The 14007-nt window shown below is 44.6% G+C and overlaps 1 protein-coding gene across 2 annotated transcripts in view; it reads right to left on the bottom strand.

Moving 5' to 3' along the window:
• The window catches only part of KIF21B (kinesin family member 21B), a 1412490-nt gene that overhangs the window by 36501 nt on the left and 1361982 nt on the right, over window positions 1–14007 (bottom strand). The gene's annotated exons all lie outside the window — the stretch shown is intronic.

The raw sequence follows: 14007 nt of genomic DNA, 5'->3' as shown, positions 1-14007 counted from the left end.
CTAGGGCTCTAGGTTTAAAACCATGACAGAGCAATCTTCTTGTAAATGGAGAGGACTCAGGCAATACACGCAAAGTGTGGGCATCCAATAATGGAATCTTGTGTCTGCACTAAAGACTTTTTTTTTAATCCAGCTGGACTCTTCTTTCTCTGCGCAGGAGTAACAGTTTTTAAGGAGAAAAAATTCAATAGTAGAAACTAGTTTTTTTTTTTTGTTAAAAGTGATAGGAAGAAAAACAATTTATCAGCAATGGTAATAAACTATACTGCATGTAGAGGAAAAAATACTAGCAATACTATTCAAAGATACAAAATGTATGGAGGGAGGGAAAGAGATGTTTTAAGTAGAATACATTTCAAAAGTGTAGGTAAGGGATTAAAGAATAAAAGGAATACAGGAAATACAATGGTTTTGCTAGGAAAAAAATAGAAAATTCAAAAGTTGACAAACTTACCTGCTCGATAGTGAAGGTCGCTAAGTCTTTCATGTACAGTGGCAAACGAGATCTGAGGTACTTGGGAGTGGAGCATTATGGGTAAGGGAGAAGCTCGAGAATTTCTGGCTGCCATGAACTTTAGCAACGGCCGAGTCAGACCCGAGAGATTGGATCCAAACCCATCAGTTGAGGATAGAATGAAAATCGACATCAGACCATTCATTTTGTTAATGTAATTAATAAGATTTTATAAAGTACTACTGCACATTCAAAATCAGTCATCCAAGTTACATTTTTTTCTAACACTCTAGCACTGTGTACACAACCTTATATTCTTAAAACATCTTCACTTCACATGACACCAGGATAGGTTTCTGTTTACAGAAAAAAAAATGCCAAAAGCAACTGCATCCATTTAATGGGCAATAAACAAGCACTCTACTGTTGAAGTCTTCATAGTTAATTTTATAATGCTACATCATTTCTCTTAGCACAGTTTTTTTGTACCTGGCACAGCATTACTCAAGCCTACTGACATTTCTGTTGCATCTCCGCTACTAGCTGTACATGGGGAGGGGAGGAGGGGATGCAGAGGGATATCAAAACAAAATGGTGCTTTCCATTCTGCCAACGCTCCCACCCCACTACTGTGACATGTCATAAGATAGGACAGGCACAGATGGGAAAAGTGGCAAAGTATGGCGTCCGCTTTCTGGTCGCTGAAATAAAGTACCAGATCAAGAAAAGCTGCCTGAGCCACTTAGTACTGATGGTGCTTGATAAAACAAAGGAAACTGTGCCATCCCTCCTGATAGCCAGCTCCATGGCCAAGAGGGATAAAGCCCCATCAATAAGATGTGCTGGGAATGATTAGTGACCTGGATGGCAAAGACAGGGATGAAGGAAAAGCCAGTGCATGGAAGAAGTGTTGATGAAGCATATCTGCAGTGTGGCCTCTGTTCTGAAACCTTGGTGAGAACAGGATCAGTAGATGCATTTGCTTTCAAAGCAGTATGGCCCCTGAGGGCACATCACTCATTGAACTAGAAGACACTTACACAAAGGCCCACTGCATACCACCTCCCCTGGTCTTCCAGTGAACAGGGAAAAAAACAAGGGCCAAGTCCAAAAAGCCCGATGTTCTATGGAAACATCAGCACTCCCACCTACAAAGAGTGAATGGGCCAGCGTGGTGCACAGAGTTGGCACTGGAGAATGATAGTTAGGGTGAATCAGGTCAAAAATAAAAATAAAAACTGAAGCTTTTCCGAGGACTGGAGAAAGGAAGTGGAAGAGTCCTACTCCCTGTGAATGGCATGAATAAAGGAGGACAAGCTTGCTGGTCTCATCTGTCCCGAGTAAGAGAGAAGGCCATGGTGCTCCGGAATATTACTTACACCACAAATGGGTAATAAACCACAGCATCACTGGCACAGATCACCACTGAAAAGGACACGGGGGAGCCCCGAGGATACAATGCATCTAGGCTACAGCAATGGACTGGGGAGCCCTGAGGATACGATGCACCTGGGCTACAGCAAGAGACTGGGGAGCCCTGAGGATACGATGCATCTGGGCTACAGCAAGAGACTGGGGAGCCCTGAGGATATGATGCATCTGGGCTACAGCAAGAGACTGGGGAGCCCTGAGGATACGATGCATCTGGGCTACAGCAAGAGACTGGGGAGCCCTGAGGATATGATGCATCTGGCTACAGCAAGAGACTGGGGAGCCCTGAGGATACGATGCATCTGGGCTACAGCAAGAGACTGGGGAGCCCTGAGGGTATGATGCATCTAGGCTACAGCAAGACATCTTATATTTTACCTCATGAGAGGTTGCAGGAAAAGGAGTGGGCCTACAATGGTGAGATCGCCGGGAAACATGGAAAACATAACTCCTGTATTACTACTGGGTTCAGTGTTCACAGGCTCTGTACAAGACGACTAAGAAAATGATAAGATGATGAGCACCAACGCTGGTACAGTCAACACAGATGAAGAGTTTGCAGCAAGGCCTCACCATAAATCACAATCTAACAGACACCAAAAGCACCAGCGCTGGTACAGTCAACACAGATGAACAGTTCGCAGCAAGCCTCACCATAAATCACAATCTAACAGACACCAAAAGCACCAGCACTGGTACAGTCAACACAGATGGAGTTCGCAGCAAGCCCTTACCATAAATCACAATCTAAGCAGACACCAAAAGTCCATGCTTTTTGCCTGATGACAGAGGAAAATTAATAAGAAATCATAGAAGTTTAAAGGGTTGGGAAGGAAAATTACAGTTCGGACACAATCAACAAAAGGCTGAATACACTGCAGTGGGAAAGGGCAGGGGATGATGAACAGAAAAAGTAAGAGTTTCCTTACTGAATGCATGATGAGGCCAAGTTTGTTGATGGCTAAAAAAGGAAGGGCAATTAGGTGATAAACATGCAAAGTAAGTTTTGTTACTAAAATGGAATGGCCACTACAAGATGAGACTCTCAAACAGGGATGTATACATGAAGGTGAAAGTCGTAGGAGCAGGAGAATATAATACATTATATGTAGGAAGGAGGGAAGACAAAGAATGAAAAAGGATGGCAGTTGAAAGGAGATTAGTTGAAGAGGATTATTTTTTCCATACTGCCTTCTTATTATTAGCCCTTCCCGACTTGTCAGACCATTTGATCCTATTAGTGGTGGAAGGATCAAGTGGAAAAGGTGATCATGTAAGCAGCCATCAGGAATGGTTCACATTTTTCATGGTATGCATCCCCTTGTACATGCTCAGCTTGTGAGGGAAGGATGTCATACACTGAGTTAACCGCAATTGCCCCTCCTACCTTCTGAAGAAGGTATACCAGCAAGCATCTCTGCTCTCCTGTCCTCTAGCATAGGCAGTGGTTTTCTCAGTCTCCACTGGAGAAATCTCAATACCAGTGTGTTTATAGATGACTCCCCCTCTCTCTGGACAGGCAGGCCAGCAGGCCACACCCATTCACTCCTCTCCCTCCCTGGCTCTTCCAGTGTCAGGTCAATTAATCAAACCCTGGTCGCTTGGATCACAATCAGGCACAACATAGCCAAGGCACAGTTGAAGATGTTCATACAGAAGGGCTACTTTACGGAGTGTGTATGGCTCAAAGACCGCTTGATGCAATGGAATAATGCACGTCAACAAAGTTTTAAGCATGCCCACATACCTCTCAACCTCTTAGTGCAAGAAATCTGGACAAAGCCTGCAGCTTGGAATGGGTGCGTATATTAGTGGAAAGAGATATGGTTAAAAAATAAAAATTAAGAGAAGAAATTAAAGGAGTTGGTAAAGACATTGTGAATAAGGTAACACATGATGAACTGCAGCAATTTCTTATTAAAACTAATGAACAGTTAGTGATGTTTGAACAAGAGGTTATAGAACGTAAAAAGAATAAATTGTATCGAGATCTACGTGATTTTGAGAATAAACGAGCGCTCTTAGTGGTGACCAATCCGAAGGCTAAACGTCAGCAGGTTCAGTTTGAATGAAAGAGAAACAACGCCAGAAGAGAAGGACAAGGTTTCACCTCGGGAGAGAGTGGCCTGTCGCAGACGGAAGGAGAAACGGATGTAGAAGAGTTTCCCATGCTCCCTAAACCAGGGAATGGTAGTGGAATGAATACATTTTGGGAGGCACAGACAAATCGTAACCGGAGTTGGAATGGACAGGGACAATATAAACAGGGTTATACTAACCAGCGAACATTTAAAAGGGGTAAATGGGACTAATATATCCAACGCAAACAGGGAACAAACAGACTAAGTATGTAGTCAATTTATCTGGCTATGAACTATTGGACTGTGAGTTAAATGTGTTAAAAGTATATACCTACAGTTTTACCCAGACTTTATGAACTGAAAGGTGATATTTTTTGTTTTAGTCACAAATTAAACTTGTTGGATCTGTTTAAACATAATGAAATAAGTATTTTGCAAGATGAAAGTGAAAGTGAAGAACTGATTGGTATGGATGACAGTATGAATGATAGGTTATTCGGATTAATGTGTAAATGCATATTGTGAATTGGACACTAGTGGAGTGAAAGTAAAAAGTGATTTTATGCCTCCACAAAGGAATGAAAGTATAAAATATTTTGATAAATCACTTACCCACAATGTGGACAAAGAATTTCTAAAGTTTATTAAAAGTAAAAAGGAAGTTAAATATAATCTTTCAAAGGAAGAATGGAAGTGTTTAATGAATTTGAGCCAAAAGGCTGAAATAGAAGTTATGTCCTAACCATAACGTTCCATGTGGAGTGTTCATCTCGCCTTTGTTCTTACACATGGGTTCGGAGCCGATCCTCGGCTCCGTGTCGGCCGCTTGCAAGCTCTGCATCGAGAAGAAGCTCAAGACAACCTAATACCCACAATCCCCCTCTGCCTTTACCTCAGATCTAGTTTGCAAGCAAACCAGCAGTCAGAGAGAGAAACACTCATGCCAATATCACATATGCACAGAAACCAAGAGTCTATATATATACATATATATATATATATATATATATATATACATGTCAACCATATATACAACAACTGCAATGCAGAAGCAGAATGCCCCAGACCAGGCACCAAACTGAACGTTCTTCCTAAGGGTGGGAGGGTGGGAATGTAAGAACAAAGGCGAGATGAACACTCCACATGGAACGTTATGGTAAGGACATAACTTCTATATGTGATAGTGTTCAATCTCGCCGTTTGTTCTTACACATGGGTAGCGTCCCTAGCTCCTTGTTCCTGAGGAACTCACGGAAGGACGTTCTTGAGCACAGTGGAACCAAAGGTTGCCCTGTCCCTAGAAACCTTGTCTACCTTATAATGAGAAATGAATGTATGTGGTTTAGACCAAGTAGCAGCCGCACAAATAGCGTCTAGTGGTAGGCGAGCTGCATGAGCCAGGGATGTAGACACTGACCTTGTGGAATGTCCTTTGGGTTTGTGCAAAAGAGTTTGATCTGAAGAATCATAGACATAGATGATACAATCAGTTAACCACTTAGAAAGAGTTTTTAGTAACCGCTACTCCTTTTCTGTTATCAGCAAAGGCTACAAAAAGTTGATCAGATTTCCTGTGATCCTTTGTTCTATCCAAGTAAAACCTTAGTTGTCTGTGGACATCTAATTTGTGTAACATATACTCCATTTTATTGGAGTGATTCTTGAAGAAAGTGGGTAATTCAATGGACTGATTAATATTGTTAATAGAACAAACTTTAGGAAGGAAGGATGAATTAGTGCTAAGAGAAACTCTGTCAGAGTGAAAGATCAAATAAGGGTGTTTAATGGAGAGCTTGAAGTTCAGATACTCGCCTAGCGGATGTAATGGCTACCAAAAGAGAGTCTTCCACGACAAAAATTTCAATGGGCAAGAGGAGGCTGGTTCAAAGGGGGGCAGCATCAACTTAGATAATAATAAGTTTAGACTCCAAGGTGACCGAGGAGATCTAATTGGTGGTCTAATATGAAAAGACCCTTTTAAAAGGCTTTACAAAGTCTGTGGGCCATAACAGGAGCCCCACATTCTTCCACATGGAAATTAGAAATGGCAGCCAATTGAACTCTTAATGTGGCAGGAGAAGCACCCTGATGGAACAATTCTGTTAAAAACTCTAATATTTTATTCAAAGGAGCTATAACAGGGTCCACTTGCTGTGTATTTGCCCAGAATACAAAGCGCTTCCATTTACTAGTATATGTTTTAGTAGTGGAAGCTTTATGAGAAGCCACTAATATATTCTGAACTGCAGGTGAAAGAAGATCAGACCTGGCTAAGTTAGAATTGGAGCAGCCAAGCTGCTAGATGGAGGGACAAGAGCGAGGGTGAGGAGCCCCTGACGAGTGAGTCAATAGATCTGGCTCTGGGTCCAGGATCCAGGGTCCCCGAATGCAGTGTGTCATGAGGAAGGGGAACCAAATTTGACGAGACCAGAATGGGGCAATGAGGATTATTGTCCTGTGTAGGTTGTTGGCTTTCTGGAGAAACTCTGTGATCAGGGGGAAGGGAGGAAATGCACAGGAGACCCGGGGCCAATCGTGAATCAGTGCGTCCCTGGGGACTTCCCTGGAGGGGTAATAGGGCAAAGTAGCTCCTGCATTTGGCGTTCATTGGAGATGCAAACAGATCGCAGGAAGGCTGGCCCCACGTGCGAAAAATCTTTTCGCAACTGACTGTTTTAGGGACCACCGATGCGGTAACAGTATTGCTCTGCTCAGCCTGTCGGCTATGACGCTGGATGACCCCAGGATGTGCGTTGCTATCAGAAAGCGACCCGTGGACTCCGCCCATTGCCAGATTCTCATGGTCTCTCTGCATAGCTGATAGGACTTGGTTCCCCCTTGCTTGTTTATGTACCAGACTACAGACATGTTGTCCGTCTGAACTGCAATAGTTCCCAGAGGAAGAAGGGGAGCAAAGTGTTGCAACGCTAGAAACACTGCCCTCAACTCTAGAACATTGATGTGCAGATTGTACTCTAAATTGGTGTATTCGCCTTGGACTGTCTGTCCCTGAAAGATGCCCCCCCACCCTATCAGGGAAGCGTCCGTGGTCACCGTAGCCGTCGGTGTGGGTAGCACAAATGGTCTCCCCTTGGAAAGGTTGCAAGTCTGAAGCCACCAGTTTAGGTGTGATTTGCATGTGTTCATTATAAGAATCTCGTGTGTCAGAGGTAGTTGTTGGAACGACCATTGTGCAAACAGTAGCCATTGTAGGACTCTCATGTGCAGTCTTCCCAAGGGTATTGCAATAAGAGAAGCTGACATGAGTCCCAAAAGCTTCAGTACCAGTTTTGCTGGGGATTTCCTGGACAAAAGAAGAAGACGTATGTGAGTCTGAAGTGAAAGTATCCTTTCTGGAGGAAGTCTTAGAATTAACTGATGTGTATCTAATTCCGCTCCTATGAATAAGATACGCTGTGATGGCTGTAGTAAGGATTTTCCGAAGTTTACGGAAATTCGAGGTGAACACACAGTTGAAGAGTGTAGTCTCTGGCCTGTACTAGTTGACGCTGGGTGGTGGCAGAAAGGAGCCAGTCGTCCAGATACGGAAACACCTGGAATCCTAGGCATCTCAAGTGAGACGCTACCACTGCCATGCATTTGGTGAAGACCCTGGGGGCTGAGGTCAGACCAAAGGGCAGGGCTCGAAACTGAAAGTGACTGGCACCCAGCTGGAAGCGCAAATGATCTCTGGATGCCCTGGCCATTTTGATGTGGTAGTATGCATCCTTCAGATCTATTGAGCACATCCAGTCGTCCTTCTGTAAGAATGGAAGGATCGATTGAAGCGTGACCATTCGAGACTTTTCTTTCTTGACGAAGGTATTGAGGTCGCTTAGGTCCAGAATGGGCCTCCAGTCCCCTGTTTTCTTTGGAACTAAAAAGAACCTTGAGTAAGTTCGAATCCTCTTTGGTCCGCTGGGACTGGTTGGATGACTCTTTTTTCTAGCAGCTTTGAAATTTCTATAGCTGCTGGCTCTCGCAGATGGGGCGGCACATCTGGGAGTCTTTTCTTTGGAATGGGATAGGATAGAAATGATATATTGTAACCTCTGGTAACCACGCTTTTTACCCACTTGTCTGTAGTTATGTTTTGCCAGGCCTGAGGGTATAAAGCTAAGCGACCCCCGACTGCCTCCAGAGCAGGACAGCCGGGCCTCCTCTCAGGAGTGCTGGAAAGGTTTACCAGGGAGTGTATCCCTGTCACCTTGATTCTGCGGACCCCCTCTGCCGCCAGGGCGGCGTCTTCCACCTCTGCCCCCTCCTCTGCCTCTAGAAGGGGCATCACCCTGTGTGCCTGGGAAAGATCCTCGGGGTTTTCGAAACCACATTTTTCCACCACGTTGCCCTTTGGGGTACGGTCTGGATGGGGTGGAAAAACGGACTCCGACAGCAGACAGAGTCTTTCCCTCCTGCTCACACCGGGTAAGGGTCTCCTTTACTTTGGGGCCAAAAAGAGTGGCACCGTCAAATGGGGCGTTAGTAAAGGAAGACTTGAAGGCTTCCGCAAATGAACATAAGCGCATCCAGGATTGTCTGCGAAGAGCAATCGCTGAAGCTGCTGCCCTACTCGAACCTTCGGCTGCGTAAGAGATCAGCCTCATGGACGAGTTCACAATGGATGTAAGGGTATTAAGTTGCGCTGTCACTTTCTCTGAGACAGCAGCATCTGTAGTACCCTGGAGGGTATCTCCCAACTCTTTGACTAGATCCCTCTGTAGCCGTGTAAAGTGGGTCAAATAGTTCAGGGATCGCATGGAAAAAGCCGCTGAACTATAAATGCGCTTCTCATACCTGTCCATAGTCCTAGAATCTTTATTAGGGGGATGGACAGATGAGGAAGATTCCGACATCTCCTTTTTCGTGGCCGCTGCCACCACCATAGCGTCCACTGGAACTCCTTTTGTCAAGTAAGTCTTGTCCTGGGGTGCAGTGATATACTTATTAGGCTTCCTAGGGACTGGTTCCACTGTGTCAGGAGTTCCCACGCCTTCGAGCAATAAGTTCCATTAATTCATCAAGGGCGGAGTGACCCAGGAGGAGGAAGGGCGAGCACCAAATGCCTTCAGCAAGACTGACTCATCCTCAGAAGGGGGGAGGGACTGCCAGTCACCTCTCTGTTTCAGGATCTCCAATATGTCAGAAAAAGAGACATCTTCTGAAGGTGACTTAGGGGACCCTTCTGACTCATCCAAGTCAGTATCGGATGTCAAAGATTCTTGTGGAGAATCTAAGTGTCTCCTCTTACACAATCTTTTCCTAGGGACTTCTTCGTGGGGAGCATCCAAAGAAGCCTCCGAGGAAGAGGGGGCACCCTCCAGGGGTGGCTGAGACACCGGTGCTCGACGCTTGGATGTAGCCGTGGGTGCAGAGGAGGATAACGGACCTTTATGGGGAGGAGAAGCTGATCCTGCTGACGTGGTTGTCTGGGTAGACAACACCTTCCTCATGAGGTCGAAAGCCCCCGGGTCCCGAGTCGAGGTATCTCCCGGTTCCGAAGAAATGGGAAGAATCCCCGAAACAGGCACCAAAGGCATCGACCCCGAGGACGGAACCGAGTCGATCCGCGCCGAGGCCCCGAGAGGGAGCGTCGGAACCAAAACATCGGTTCGACTCTCGGTCCCGGAACCAAGGATGGATCTTTGGCTCCGAGACTCCGGTACCGGATCGGACGGAGTCGAGGTGAACGGAGCCGACCGAGAAAAGGACGGTTCTGGCACCGAGGGCTCCACAATCAGCAGCTCAGCTTCTTCCGGCTCCGAAGACTGGACAGGTCTCGGAGGAGGAACAGATGGAGATAACGGAAGGCCTTCAAGTCTTGACACCAATTGAGAGGAGACCGAGATGAGCTTGGAGAAGGCCGTATTCTCCATTAACTTCTGCACCACACGGTCTACATCGGTGTCTGAGAGAGGTCTGGAAGAACGAGTCGAAGGTATCGAAGACGGAGCCGACCTCAACAGAGTCGGTGGAGGGAGCTCCATCACCGGTTCCAAGACTCGAGGCTCCGAAACTGCCAACAGTTGAACACTCGGCTCCGAAGTCTGTGGAACCGGTGATCTAACTTTACTCGAAGAGCTCGGAGCCGATGACCTGGGCTCCGACGTCTTCAATTCCTTCGAGGATTTGGATGCCTGGTCTGAAGCATCCAGAGCCTCCTGAAAGGAAGGTTTTAATAACCCCCTGTCCATGAGTTTCCTGCGCCTATCTGTCATGACCCTCCCACTAAAAGAGTGACAAATTGAACAGTCCTCTTGTAAGTGGAGAGGGCCAAGGCAGTAGATACAGGAACTATGGTTGTCAGTAACTGACATTTTTTGGCCACACTGGCAACGTTTAAAACCTGATTTAATTTTCTCAGACATCTTAAAAAAGAAACAGGTAAGAGAAAAAAAGGTCAAGTCCAGTAGAGTGACAAATCCAGTAAATATGTCGAATCCGATATACAAGTCAGTCCGGTTGTCAAATTCAAGTAAGGGGTGGTAGGCCCCGAAAAACTCTAATAAGTTTAATTAAACTTAACGGTACCGAGTATTTCTACCTTACCACACACACATACACTATGTCACCAAATAGTACTTTAGAATAAATTTTTCCTGAAAAATAACAATAATAAAAGTTATTTCTTATCTGAAGTTGCTCGAGCTCGATCCCAGTGATGCGAACGCAGCAGCGGCAAACTAGATCTGAGGTAAAGGCAGAGGGGGATTGTGGGTATTAGGTTGTCTCGAGCTTCTTCTCGATGCAGAGCTTGCAAGCGGCCGACACGGAGCCGAGGATCGGCTCCGAACCCATGTGTAAGAACAAACGGCGAGATTGAACACTATCACATTTAATATTCAAACCATCTGATAAGGGTGGGAAATTGGTTATTTTAGATTATTTACAATATACACACATTTAAACATGGAGGATGTTTATGAAAAAATTAGTATGACAGAATATGAGGAAGCACAAAAGGAATATAAGGAATTGATAGATAAAGGATATAGGTTACATTATTTTTCTTATAAAGATGTAAAGGAAAAATTTAATATCAAAAATCCTAGAATGCCATGTTTTTATTGTATACCTAAAATGCATAAAAGTATGAATAGTCCACCAGGGTGCCTTATAGTGTCAGCAAGCAGCAGTTTTTTGCAGAATATATCATGTTTTTTACATGAATATCTGTTACCAACAGTATTTAAACTGCCATCTTACATTAGAGATGTGTTTGATTTATTAGAAAAAATAAAACATATATATTGGGAACATTATATGTATTTTTTGTTATAGATGTAGTTAGTTTATATACTAACATAAAACATCAAGATGGAATACATGCAATAAAATATTACATGGGTGAGAGTCCAGTACTAGAATTTTTCATGGTATGCATCCCCTTGTACATGCTCGGCTTGTGAGGGAAGGATGTTGTACACTGGGTTAACCATAATTGCCCCTCCTACCTTCTGAAGAAGGTATACCAAGCAAGCATCTCTGCTCTCCTGTCCTCTAGCATAGGCAGTGGTTTTCTCTGTCTCCACTGGAGAAATCTCAATACCAGTGTGTTTATAGATGACTCCCCCTCTCTCTGGACAGGCAGGCCAGCAGGCCACACCCATTCACTCCTCTCCCTCCCTGGCTCTTCTAGTGTCAGGTCAATCAATCAAACCCTGGTCACTTGGATCACAATCAGGGCTCCATCCTGCAGCACCACATAACCAAGGTACAGCTGAAGATGTTCATACAGAAGGGCTACTTTACGAAGTGTGTCTGGCTCAAAAACCGCTTGGTGCAATGGAATAATGCATGTCGACAAAGTTTTAAGGATGCCCACATACCTCTCAACCTCGTAGTGCAAGAAATCTGGACAAAGCCTGACAAAATGGGGGGGGGGTGCCCAAAAATAGGAATAGATTATAAATATTGTTCTTATAAACTTAGTAAGTTGCTAGAATAACAAAGTTTGCGTTAACATACATTTTCTGAAGGATTTGAAGTCTGAAACTCAAATGTATGCCATTATTTGGTGACTTCAATCCTCAGATCATCCAAGTGATTTGCCAGAAAACCACCAATTTTATGACAAACAAACCAAACTTATGAGGCAAAAATCTGGACAGTTGAGAGGTATGGATGCCTAGAACAGAACAAAGGATTTTTGACAAGGACAAGAAAGAAGGATTTGTTTAACAGACGGCTGCATCCCTCAGCAAATAAAATACACAGATCTTGTTCCACTATCATACCTCCATATGTGACGTAACACATCAGGATTGGCACAAGAAAAGAGAAAGCAAGAAATATCACAATGCAGTTCATTCACAGGCGTCGAGTATACAGTTTCCTTGTGCAGAAAACAGACATGAAAACGTCTCCTAAAACTTCAAGGTTAACATCACGGCATTAGTTACACTAAATCACAACAATCATCTCCCCCATCCTTATATTTCCCCTTACCCTTTCCCCATCTATTCTATGTCCTCTTGAATATCTATGTGGTTTCTCACTCTACCACCCATTCTGGTAGTCCACTCCACAAGGTTACAACCCTCTCTAAAAAGGAGTACTTTCAGTCATCCAGGGATGACTCAGTCCCTACAATCTGTTGCTTGTGCTCCCGCTTTCACCCTCCTGTTCAAAAGGTCCTCTTTGCACTGCTGATATGACTGTGCCAATATCACATCCCCCTTATCTGAAGTGACAAGAGATTCAGCTCCTTTCTCTATGGTACTATCACTTCTCCATCCCACGACTCTTTCTGATGGCTTTTCTTTAGTCTTTTCAGCAGGCTGATGTATGGTCTCCATAACTGCATACAGGACTCCACTGAATATGTGGTTTGATCAAGGCCCCACAGAGTGGAACATTAGCTTTTTGATTGAGTCTACACCCCAGCATTGTCTTGCCACAATCCTCTCTGCTCCTGATGGGTCCAGTCATGTGTGAACAATATCCCCAAATCTTCTTCCTGCTATGTAACCAACACTTCCACTCCCTCAGCTGATAGCTCACATCAGGGTTGCTGGATCAAGTGCAGTAACTTGCATTTCTGTACAGTGAACCTCAACTGCTATGTTAATGATAACCACTTGTTCAGCCTTTCCAAATTCTTCCCTAGCCTCTTCCTTCTCCATCCTTCGCTGCTACACCCATCTGTGTCATCAGTGAAAAGGTCTGCACTGTTCCCTATTCCCTCAGGCATGTCACTGACAAACACCAACTACTGGACACAGAACAGACCCCTGTGCTACGCTAGTCATTTTCTTAGTTCATAACACTGTCCCTGTCATAACAGCCATAGCCTACCATTCAGCCATGCAGCTATCCAGTTCCTCAGTCTTGGTCCTAAACCCAAACTCTCAAAGTTTTCCCATCAACCTCCTTTGCGTGATCAAGTCAATAGCCTTGGTGAAGTTCAGGTAGACTATGCCTATTGGTACTCCCCTGTCAAGCTCAAATGTGAGTAAGGAAGTAAGAACATTCTCTTAACAAGCCACTTCCAGTGGACCAGGGTTTGATTCCCTCAGTTTCCATTTGCCTACTGTATGATCCTGAGCAATTCCCTTAATATAACAGTACTTTGGGTAACTAGGAAATAGGAATCTAGTTCTAAATGGTGTTCTGGACCACCTACCTAGTAACTACCTATGAATAGAGTCAAAAAAATTGAATGAGGTTTGAGTATCAGCTCCTTCTGACCATGAGCCCATAATGGTTGCTATACTGGAGACTGCCATCCTTTGAAATGCTACCAACACTTCCTTTAGGATTCTCTTGCCCTTTCCTGCCACTACTGTTATGCTAATAAGTCTGTAGTTCCCTCAATTCTTTGCTCTCTCTCTCTCTTGTACAAGGATACCTATACATGTTGCCTTCCAATCCTCTTGCATGTCTGTACTTGACAGTGATCTGCTGAATGCCCCCATCAGTGAGCCTGCTAGCACAGTAACCATTTCTGCAGACTCCAGCAAGTAGCCTACGTGGTCCTTGTGCTCACCCTCCCTTAAGGGCAGCAAGGCCACCTTCCACTTCCTCCTCCTTTGTCGTGTCTTG

The sequence above is a fragment of the Protopterus annectens genome, chromosome 7.part0 (genome assembly GCF_019279795.1).
Source record: "Protopterus annectens isolate FY-2018-M chromosome 7.part0, PAN1.0, whole genome shotgun sequence".
NCBI lineage: Eukaryota > Metazoa > Chordata > Ceratodontiformes > Protopteridae > Protopterus > Protopterus annectens.
This window is presented reverse-complemented; position numbering and strand designations above follow the sequence as displayed.